The sequence below is a fragment of the Macaca nemestrina genome, chromosome 4 (assembly GCF_043159975.1).
Source record: "Macaca nemestrina isolate mMacNem1 chromosome 4, mMacNem.hap1, whole genome shotgun sequence".
Lineage (NCBI taxonomy): Eukaryota > Metazoa > Chordata > Mammalia > Primates > Cercopithecidae > Macaca > Macaca nemestrina.
In genome coordinates, this window is record NC_092128.1 from 158,946,038 (window position 1) to 158,956,417 (window position 10,380).

Sequence of the window (10,380 nt, forward strand, 5' to 3'; positions counted from 1 at the left end):
CAAACTGATTGCATACATGTAATTTACCTCTAAGGGTGTATAATTATGATTTTTCCTGAGGTATCTATATTGAAGTATTTATAAGGATGCAATTTTCACGTTTTTTTAAGAAAAGCATGTAATTGGATACTTGATTTGTAACCTCCAAAATTAAGGTTAGAAATAGAGTCATGAGTGCCTCATGGAAGACTTCAGATGGAGAGAGAGTGAACGAATTTAGTAGCTGCTTCATACAACTTGGCTCAAATAGAGATTGTAGTCTTTCTCCTAGTCTTTATCGTATGAAAAGCAGCCAGGATAGACTTTCCTTGTTATACTTTTGTATAGTTGAAAGTTTTGAGTCAAATTTTAAGCCTTTACAATTACCTTTTTAAAATTGTAACTGTTTGTTCTTAGTTACTTCTTTCTAAATGTCAAGGTGTATTTATTTACTCTTAATAATGTGATACGTAGTATTCTGCAAACATTGTCAGTGACAAATTTTTTGAACTAAAGAATAGATTGGTTGACCATTCCATTCATTAAGGAAACTAGATTAAATGTACAACGGTTGCAAGATTTTTCAAACATACGTGAAGTAAACATTATTCTCAATTGACTTAGTATCAAGACATTCTTCTCCCAGGTCTTGAAAAATAAAATATTCAACTTTCCAGTTCAATTGAGTGGGGAGAGCTATAAATTTTGTTTCATGGCTTTGTTTATATTGTATTCATTTCTCTAGATTTTATAGTTTTAGAAGATTAAAAGCCTCAGGAATTCAAATGCAGTTTTTCATTTAAACTTATAAAAACTAATTTCGGCCCTCACAGAAGATCTGTGAACACTTTTCTTCCAAAGAGGGGCTGTACTGTTTACATTTAAGAAACACTATGTGAGAGCGAGGGGCTTAAAACATCCCTTTTCTAAATGTTAGGACGGTTCCTATCATATGAGGGCAAGTTTCTGAATATGTAATTATAAAACCCTATTGATACATAGGGTAGTGATTTTCCTGAGTGCATCTAACCCAATGTCCACTTTGCATAAAGTGCCAAAGAGACTGAATTAATTACCAAGTTCATGGAGTTAGTCAGTGACTGACGGGAAACAACTGTAGCAATAAATATATACAAATAAACATGACAAAGTCATTCATCATAACTTTAATTATGACAAGAGAGCCAGGTCGAATCAAATTACGTACAGGAAGAGTTAAAATAACTGTCTGAATATTAAAAGTAAGATAAAATTTTGCTTGATTTAGGCTTTCTTGAATATTTAAATAAACAAAATTCTGAAATATCCTCTAATAAGTATTTCTCTATAGAGAGGTAATTATATTTAACAGCAAAATTAACATTGATCCACTTTCACTGGGATATATTTTAAATATTGTTTTGAAAGACTGTTGTATTTATACAATGCAAAGGAAAGATAGCTATTTTTATTAAAAGAAAGTTTTCAAAAATATTTTAAATTTTTATTTCAAAGTAACAGTTATTCAAATGTTGAATATGATGAGTGTTTTGTCATATAACAATGTTGTAAAATATAAATGATTTTTTTATATGCAAATAGAAATATGTCATTCATCAGGTTATATGTAATTGGCCATGGCTAACTCTAAATGGGTTTTTTTTCTCATCCTATTACTTTTTTCTTGAGTATCTCAAGACATAATGCTTGTTTCTGTATTTAGACCTTTTTAGTCTCCCTTGTATTTTAGCTAGAATTATCTAATTGCTGCTCTCACACAAATGGTGTTATGTGATTAGAGAGAGGGATCACAACTTACCTCTTTTTCTCCCTGAAGCCCCCTGTTTCTCAACTTTGGCCGCAACTTAGAAACACTGCAGAAGATTAACAAATAATCATGTATGGGTGATAAATCTTGATTTTACTGATAGCTTACATGTATCTACCTATGCCAAAACTTCTCAAATTATACACTTTAAATATATGCAGTCTTAAAAAAAAAAAAAGGAAACCATACACTTATCATATGACCCATTAATGCCCCTACTTGGGGCTGGGAAGGGGAAAAGTGGGAGGGTGCAAATACTCAGGTCCCATTTGCAGATATTCTAATGTAATTGGTCTTAAGTGGGGCTCAGCCTCTGATATTTATTAGAAACCTCCCAGGTGATCCTAATGTGAATTCAGCATTGAGAGCTTCTAGTTTGGATACAGTAAGTGCTTTGAATATGGCAAGTTCTTACAAATAATTGTTCTCATGCTTTTATTTATATATACGTGTGTGTGTGTATATATATATACATGTGTGTGCCTATATATATATATGAGAACATATTTTTTAGAGACAGGGTCTTACTCTGTCACCCAGGCTGGCTAAAGTGCAGTAGTGAGATCATGGCTCACTCCAGCCTCAACCTTCTGGGCCCAAGCCGTCCTCCAGCTTCAGCTTCCCGAGTAGCTTGGATTACAGGTGTGTGATATCACATCTGGCTAATTTTTATTTTTTGTATAGACAGGGTCTTCCTACGTTGCTCAGGCTGGTCTTGAACTCCTGTCCTCAAGCAATCCTCCTGCCTCCGTCTCCTAAAGTGCTGGGGTTACAGGTGTGAGCCACCATACCTGGCCTGTTCTTCTATTTTAATTGAATATGTTTTCTCTTTAATTACAAGTAATGTAGCTTAGGCAACATGGCAAAACCCCATCTCTACAAAAAATACAAAATAATTAGCCAACCGTGGTGGTGCGCTCCTGTAGCCCCAGATACTTGAGAGGCTGAGGTGGGAGGATCACTTGAGCCCGGGATATCTAGGCTGCAGTGAGCCATAATCATGCCACTGCACTCCAGCCTGGCAACAGAGTGAGATTCTGTCTCAAGAAAAAAAAAAAAATTACAAGTAATGAAGCCTTGAATACATCCATTGAAAAGCCTTGAGGTGTATAAATTATGTCAGAGGAAGTCCAGTAAAAGAAGTACTCCCAAATAGCTTTTTGCAAATATAGACATGCCACAGCCTTATAGGCGTACATCTTTACTAAGACACATCATAAAAACACATCTGTGTGGTATGTCTGCTGCATTTTGAGTAAAGACTGAAAAATGTTCACAAAGGTTGGTCAATTTAAAGTATGGAATTTAAGTCACAGTTGTCATCTTATTAATGGTTACTATTTTTCATGAAATTTCCATTTTATATGATATAGTAGTTTGCAAATCACTTTCATGTACATAGCATGTGGTCATTTGAGTCATATTTATTTGTTTTGAACATGGACTTTGATGGAGACATTCCCAGATTTTTTTTTTGATATAAAATTTACTTCTTTAAACATCAGTTTATAATTGAAAGTTTCAGTTTTATTGAAGTTTTGGTTCAAGAAAGTTAAGATTTAGTAGTGCTCCCATTTTTGTCTCTGTAAAAATATTTGCACAGTTAATTTATGATTCAATTTAATTTTCCTGTTATGAACATGAGTGGGTAACAGAAAAACATTAGAGTGTCGACATTGGTAGTTAGAACTGTGGGCCTCAAAAATGGGGCATAAGTGAGATGACAATCTCATCATACTGTGTATCTAGAAGAGAAACTGTGGCAAGAAAGATTTTATATTTATTTTTTGTTCTTTGGGCATCACCTTTATAATTTTAACCTTTGGAATGTATATATTTTGTGAGTCAGATTGCTATAGACTATGCTGCAGTAATAAACCATCCCTACATTTCACTGGTTTATCTCGACAAGGGTTTACTTTTCCCTTCTTTTTTTTTTTTTTTGACAGAGTCTTGCTCTGTTGCCCAGGCTGGAGTGCAGTGTCATGATCTCGGCTCACTGAAGCCTGTGCCTCCCAGGTTCAAGTGATTCTTGTGCCTCATCCTCCTGAGTAGCTAGGATTACAGGCACCTGCCACCATGCCCGGCCATTTTTTGTATTTCTAGTAGAGGCAGGGTTTCACCATGTTGGTCAGGCTGATTTCGAACTGCTAACCTTGAGTGATCTGTTCACCTTGGCCTCACAAGGTACTAGATTTACAGGCGTGAGTCACCAGACTCGGCAGGTTTACTTTTCATCTGTAGAGCAAGGGGTGCTCTGCATGTTACAGGTACTTGCAGCCCAGACTCAGGGAGGCACCATATTGACTCATGTTACAGGGAAGAAAGGGACACTGATGAACAGTAGTTCACTGTTAACACAGGTCACGTGGGTACTTCTCATTTTAAAGGGGGAGGAAGTACATTCCTACTATGTGCCCGGGAGGAGAGGAGAATTGGAGTGTTTGTCAATGAGTCCGAGAGAGACCCACAGACGCCTTCTGATGGATGAGATACTGAATGACAGTGTATCTTTTTCTTCTCAACATAAGCCTGTATTGTAAGGAAGGTAGCATCTTATCATTGCACCTTCTCAGATAGGAAGCCGAGAATCAGAATGCCTGGACAGCGTCACTATACACCCACAGCTAGTGAGAAGAGGGATCAGGTTCATTATGTCTTTATAGCATAATTATGTCTCCATATATTTCATTGATATGAAACCTGTACTGTGTTCTGCTACTTTACATTCTATGATCCTTTTACATAATTGCTACTTTATTTTATAATCAAACAAAGAGTCAGTTTATGACAAGCATAGATTCTTAGGTTTAAATGTGTAAATTTATAACTATTACCATCAGTTTTTCTTTTACACTTTGCTTTAAACAATATTTTTTAGTGTTAAAAATTATTCCTACCTTCAGTCCACCTTTACATTTTCACTAAAAAATATTCTGTTAAGTTGAAAAATGAAGCAAATCATTGCCACTGGACACCATATTTATATCACTCAGAATGATGTTGTTTCTCAATAGGATTTATCAGAAATTCCAATGTTTCCACCGACAATATAGAGAAAAAGCAAAAACAAGAACAATCTGCTAATGAACAATTTCTGAAGGGACAGAAGGGAAGTTTTCCAAATGCAAAGCTCAGCCAAAGGGGAGAATTTGTTGTTGTTGTTGTTGTTGTTGTTGTTGTTTGTTTGTTTCCTGAGACAGAGTCTCACTATGTTGCCCAGGCTGGACTTGAACTCCTGGGCTCAAATGATCCTCCTGCCTCAGCCTCCCAAGTAGGTAGGATTCTAGGCAGGTGCCACCAGACCCAGCTCAATGGGGAGGGTTACTAATGCAATTTTCCTACACCAAAATGGTGGCATCTATTTATTTACTTATTTTAAATAGGAAGAAGTCAGAAGACTTAATGAATCAAACATTACTTATAATTATATTTTTTCCTATGAGCATGGACTTAAAAACTCAGAGATGAAATAGAAAATCTTCCTGGAAGCAAACATTGTTGGATAGACTCATAATGTGTCAGGTTTTTCAAACTCATTTTCTATAACTTTCCAAAGATGCTGTCAAATGAAGGATGAGTCAGGTTTTCCATAAAAGTATCATTCTAATTTCGTAAAACAGTGTGGCTCAAAACTATAAATTGGGCTGCCAAACTATGCCTCTCAATGTTTGATGGTTTGGGAACATGTAGAATCCATTATATTTTCTTCATTAAAGGACATATAATAAAGTGATGTGTTGTGATAATTTAATTTATTGTGATAATTTAATGTTTGTGATTCAATGGAAAAACACCATCTTTTTCATAAATGTGATGTAATAACATAATATTCATCATTGGGTGCACAAAAGAAGTTTATAGATATATGACTCTGCTGCTAAGCTATCAGAAGGATTAGTGCCCCTGTCACTCCACACACACTTTAGAAAGATAACAGCCATGATTTTTGATATGTAGAGTCCCAACCATTTTGTGTTCAGGAATCTGTCTGCATCATGAGACAACGGTGGAACTAAGCCATAATGAATGATTTAGCTCTGTTTCCTCTTTCTTCACAGTGTGCCCATGAGTCTCACACCAACATGCCTTTCTTGGACTTATCTCTGAAGTCTGTAGGAGATAACTTCCTCCCCATTACCAGCCAGCAGGGGGGCCTGGGTTTCCTTGTTTGGAGCTGCAGGATATTTGTTCTATCCTGTTTACAGCCAATGGGGGGCCCTTTTTCTTCCCTACAGTGAGCCTTTTCATCTGCACAGAGGGAGACACAAAATCGGAAATGATCTTAATTAAATGTTTTCCGTCCAGAAACAACTAGTTCACTACCTTGATCTAGCGGACCTTCTTGGGGGTGCCCCTTCCCACCTCCCTCTGTGGTGAGATTGCAGGTAATAGACCTTATGACAAAAGACAAGGATAAATATTTATCAGGGCACAGAAGAATTTTTGAGTATCTACATTTATTTACATTCATTCCTGTGAACACGTTTAACCATGTTAGATGGTTAGATGGTTAATTATGTGAGGTGTTATTAGTACTCCCGGCTGAAATTTTTTACTTTATAATATTTTCAAATAAAATTGTATCCCCTGAACAAATTACAAAAGTGCTTTTAAATATCCAGAATAAATATTTTGAGAATATTCATTTTAGGGTTCAAGCTTCTAAAGTACCCTATTCTATACTAAGTTATTGCAATATCTGTCATTTAGAGGAACTTGTAGGTTTATTAGCTCTATAATGTCAACATTCACAGATATGAAACATTTTATATTTCTTAGTGATATATAAATGTATGAGGAATACATGAAAATGCAACAAGATTTTGGTTGGCTTAATAATGAGTTTCTTTCTTAAAGATCAAGATAAAAATTCTGAATTTCTACTGCTGTGTTTTTAAAATTATAAACTTAAATGTATCTAGTTCCAATGTAAACTCTACATTGCCAATTTTTTTGAATATGAATATAATGAAAGTTTATATGTGGTTAGTTGTGAAAAAATTTTTACGTGAAGAACATAGAATTTATTAAGGAGATATTACTTAATTGGTAGATTATTCACAAGTTTTAGCTGACTTTTTAAGAAAAATATATGAGGAATTTAACATATTTATTCTGGTAGAAACATGTTTTGATAGAGGAATGTTATATTTAGATAAAATATCAGTTTCATTTAAACAAATTATAACTTTAAAATTATAAGTATATCTTATAATGTTTATATTTTCACATCCATCTATTATTGATAGATAAATAGATGGATAGAAAAATTTGCAAAATTCGAATTTTTTTAGTGAAATCTCATTTTTTAAAGAAAATGATTTAATATTCGCACAGTAAATGTGATGAAAACTTTGTGTACAGATATAAGGTCCTGTGGTTTGGGGTTTCCTTTTTGTCCAAAAGGCATTGTTCTATGTGAATTAGACACACTGATTTAATATTCTAATTCAATGTCTATGAAACCAACCTTTATTTCATTCTCGGCTGTCTGCAGTTCCTCGAGGGGTTGCAGAAAAAAATAGACTGTGACTCCTTTAAAAGAGGCATTTTGTTACAAGAATAAAACGTCTTTTGAAATATTAGTGAGGTACTGGATTTTAATACCCTTTTTAAAAAAAAAATTAAAGAATCCTATGATTATTCCTTTTCCCTATCTCAAAACCAAGCATATTTTCAATTCAAATTAAATATATTTGAATCTACACTTCATAATATTACAATAAAGGAAAGAAATAGTTATCATTATTACATTTGGATGTGTTTTTAAATGTAGTTTCTCGTTGAAAATAATTTACTTTCAACCACAAGAAGTTGGTGATTCTGTGTGTTTTTATCAGATAGGCTTTATAAAATTCTTGCATCTCCTAAGGAAGCCTATATGTAATAGACAAAGCATCCAAGAACACAAACTTAGTGAAAAACCAGTTTTTGTTGAGATGGTTTCACTCCAGTAACCTCAGAAGTGTTGGTGAGTAATTTGAGTTTTAGTGACAAGATTCTGTTGCTGCTAGGGATGGTTCTGACCATTTGACAGGCTGAGTTTTATTTATTTATTTATTTATTTATTTTTTATTATTATTATACTTTAAGTTCTAGGGTACATGTGCATAACGTGCAGGTTTGTTACATATGTATACTTGCGCCATGTTGGTGTGCTGCACCCATCAACTCGCCAGCACCCATCAACTCGTCATTTACATCAGGTATAACTCCCAATGCAATCCCTCCCCCCCTCCCCCCTCCCCCCTCCCCCCTCCCCCCTCCCCGTGATAGGCCCCGGTGTGTGATGTCCCCCTTCCCGAGTCCAAGTGATCTCATTGTTCAGTTCCCACCTATGAGTGAGAACATGCGGTGTTTGGTTTTCTGTTCTTGTGATAGTTTGCTAAGAATGATGGTTTCCAGCTGCATCCATGTCCCTACAAAGGACACATGAAAAAATGCTCATCATCACTGGCCATCAGAGAAATGCAAATCAAAACCACAATAAGATATCATCTCACACCAGTTAGAATGGTGATCATTAAAAAGTCAGGAAACAACAGGTGCTGGAGAGGATGTGGAGAAATAGGAACACTTTTACACTGTTGGTGGGATTGTAAACTAGTTCAACCATTATGGAAAACAGTATGGCGATTCCTCAAGGATCTAGAACTAGATGTACCATATGACCCAACCATCCCATTACTGGGTATATACCCAAAGGATTATAAATCATGCTGCTATGAAGACACATGCACACGTATGTTTATTGGGGCACTATTCACAATAGCAAAGACTTGGAATCAACCCAAATGTCCATCAGTGACAGACTGGATTAAGAAAATGTGGCACATATACACCATGGAATACTATGCAGCCATAAAAAAGGATGAGTTTGTGTCCTTTGCAGGCTGAGTTTTTACAAGAATAATTTACTGTGTTTATAGGCAGCTTAGATCTCATTAGGGTATATTAACCCTTCCCCCAAGTTTAGGTTCTATGTGTGCGTAAATTAAGAGATCTATTTCTGTTTTGGAAAACACACAATATATTTTAAATATAATTTTTAAATGTAATTTTTAAAAGAAAGGCTCTATTTTAGCTTTCTAAATTATATCTTCTATACACACTTGATATTGCTGAATAACTAAAATTAGCTTTCACTTTTCCTGCTAGAAATTTGTAATTTTCTTAACATATCCTTTCTGTTCTAAGTAAAAGTAAATAAAGGTAATTAAAATACAGTATTTAAAAAAAAACTTTTGAAAACTTTCAGCTTTTAAATTCTTCAATTATATGTAAAAATTTCTACCTATGAGCTTATTTTTTGTTACTGATAAATTTGTATTAAATAATTGATGCCTAAAACATATATTTAGTAGAATAAAGAAATTAGCCATAAAACAAAATTAGAAGAGCCACAAACTAGACAGGGCACAGTGGCTCATGTGTGTAATTTCAGCAGTTTGAGAAGCCGAGGCAGATGGGTCACTTGAGGTCAGGAGTTCGAGGCCCAGCTTGGCCAACATGGTGAAACCCTGTCTCTACTGAAAATACAAAAATTAGTCAGGCATGGTGGCAACCATCTGTAATCCCAGCTACTCGGGAGACTGAGGCAGGAGAATCACTAGAACCCGAGAGGTGGAGGTTGCAGTGAGCTGAGATCGTGCCACTGCACTCCAACCTGGTGACAAAGGGAGACTCTGTCTAAAAAATAAAATAAAATAAAATAATAAAATAAAATAAAATATCCACAAACTAAAGCCTGGTATGGCTGGGTTTCATTGCCTTGCTAGGAATGTACACTGCTACTATCTAGGTACATCAGCTGTACATATGTCATTTAGTCTTTTAGGGTCTCAGATTTTGTCTCTGAAAATAAGAGGACTGGATAAAAAAAAAACCTCAGTACAATTTTATAATTCGATGACAAGCTGCAGGATCAAGTCTTTAGCTTCTTAAAATTATAGAGGATATTGAAAATGTTATTACTAACGAAATTTGGTGTGAACATACATGTAAAACATTGATTCTTTTTGTTTTGAAGATAGTTAAAATTAAAACAAGGGAAATTTAGTATGTTAATCTCACAATTTATAAAGCTTGATATTTTGAGTTGCAAGTAAAATTAAATATAAAAATCTTTACTAATTCTGTCACATTAGTATACGTTTCAATGCTGTGAAAGTCCGTGTCTAAATTAGGACAAAATTGTTGTCAACCATATCAGCATTGTTTCAGAAGAAAAGATCACAACTAAATTTACTTACAGCCATCTTACAGATTTAAGTTTTATTGCTGTTTCAAAGACAAAATAATTTCACTATCAAATTAAAAACAACTTCTTTTATCCAGAAAGATAGGCATTAATTTGAATTAATAACATATTTCTGTTTTTTTATATTGCCATTTCTTTCCTAAAGATATGAAATCTTGTGCCAACTGTCAGAGAAAGGAAGGATGAGATTATTAATATGTGCAATGTGAATCAAAAATGATTCAAGATAAATTATATGTATATTGGTAAACTTCTTGTTCTTTCTTATTGATGCTAAAGCAGGGTGGTGATGACTTGAGGTATAATTTGGTTAACACTATTAGCTATTTAG

General features: G+C 34.6%; 1 protein-coding gene across 17 annotated transcripts in view; it reads left to right on the forward strand.

Annotated features, from left to right (window-relative positions):
• LOC105483467 (uncharacterized) overlaps window positions 1–10,380 on the forward strand; it is a 573,731-nt gene that overhangs the window by 159,889 nt on the left and 403,462 nt on the right. The gene's annotated exons all lie outside the window — the stretch shown is intronic.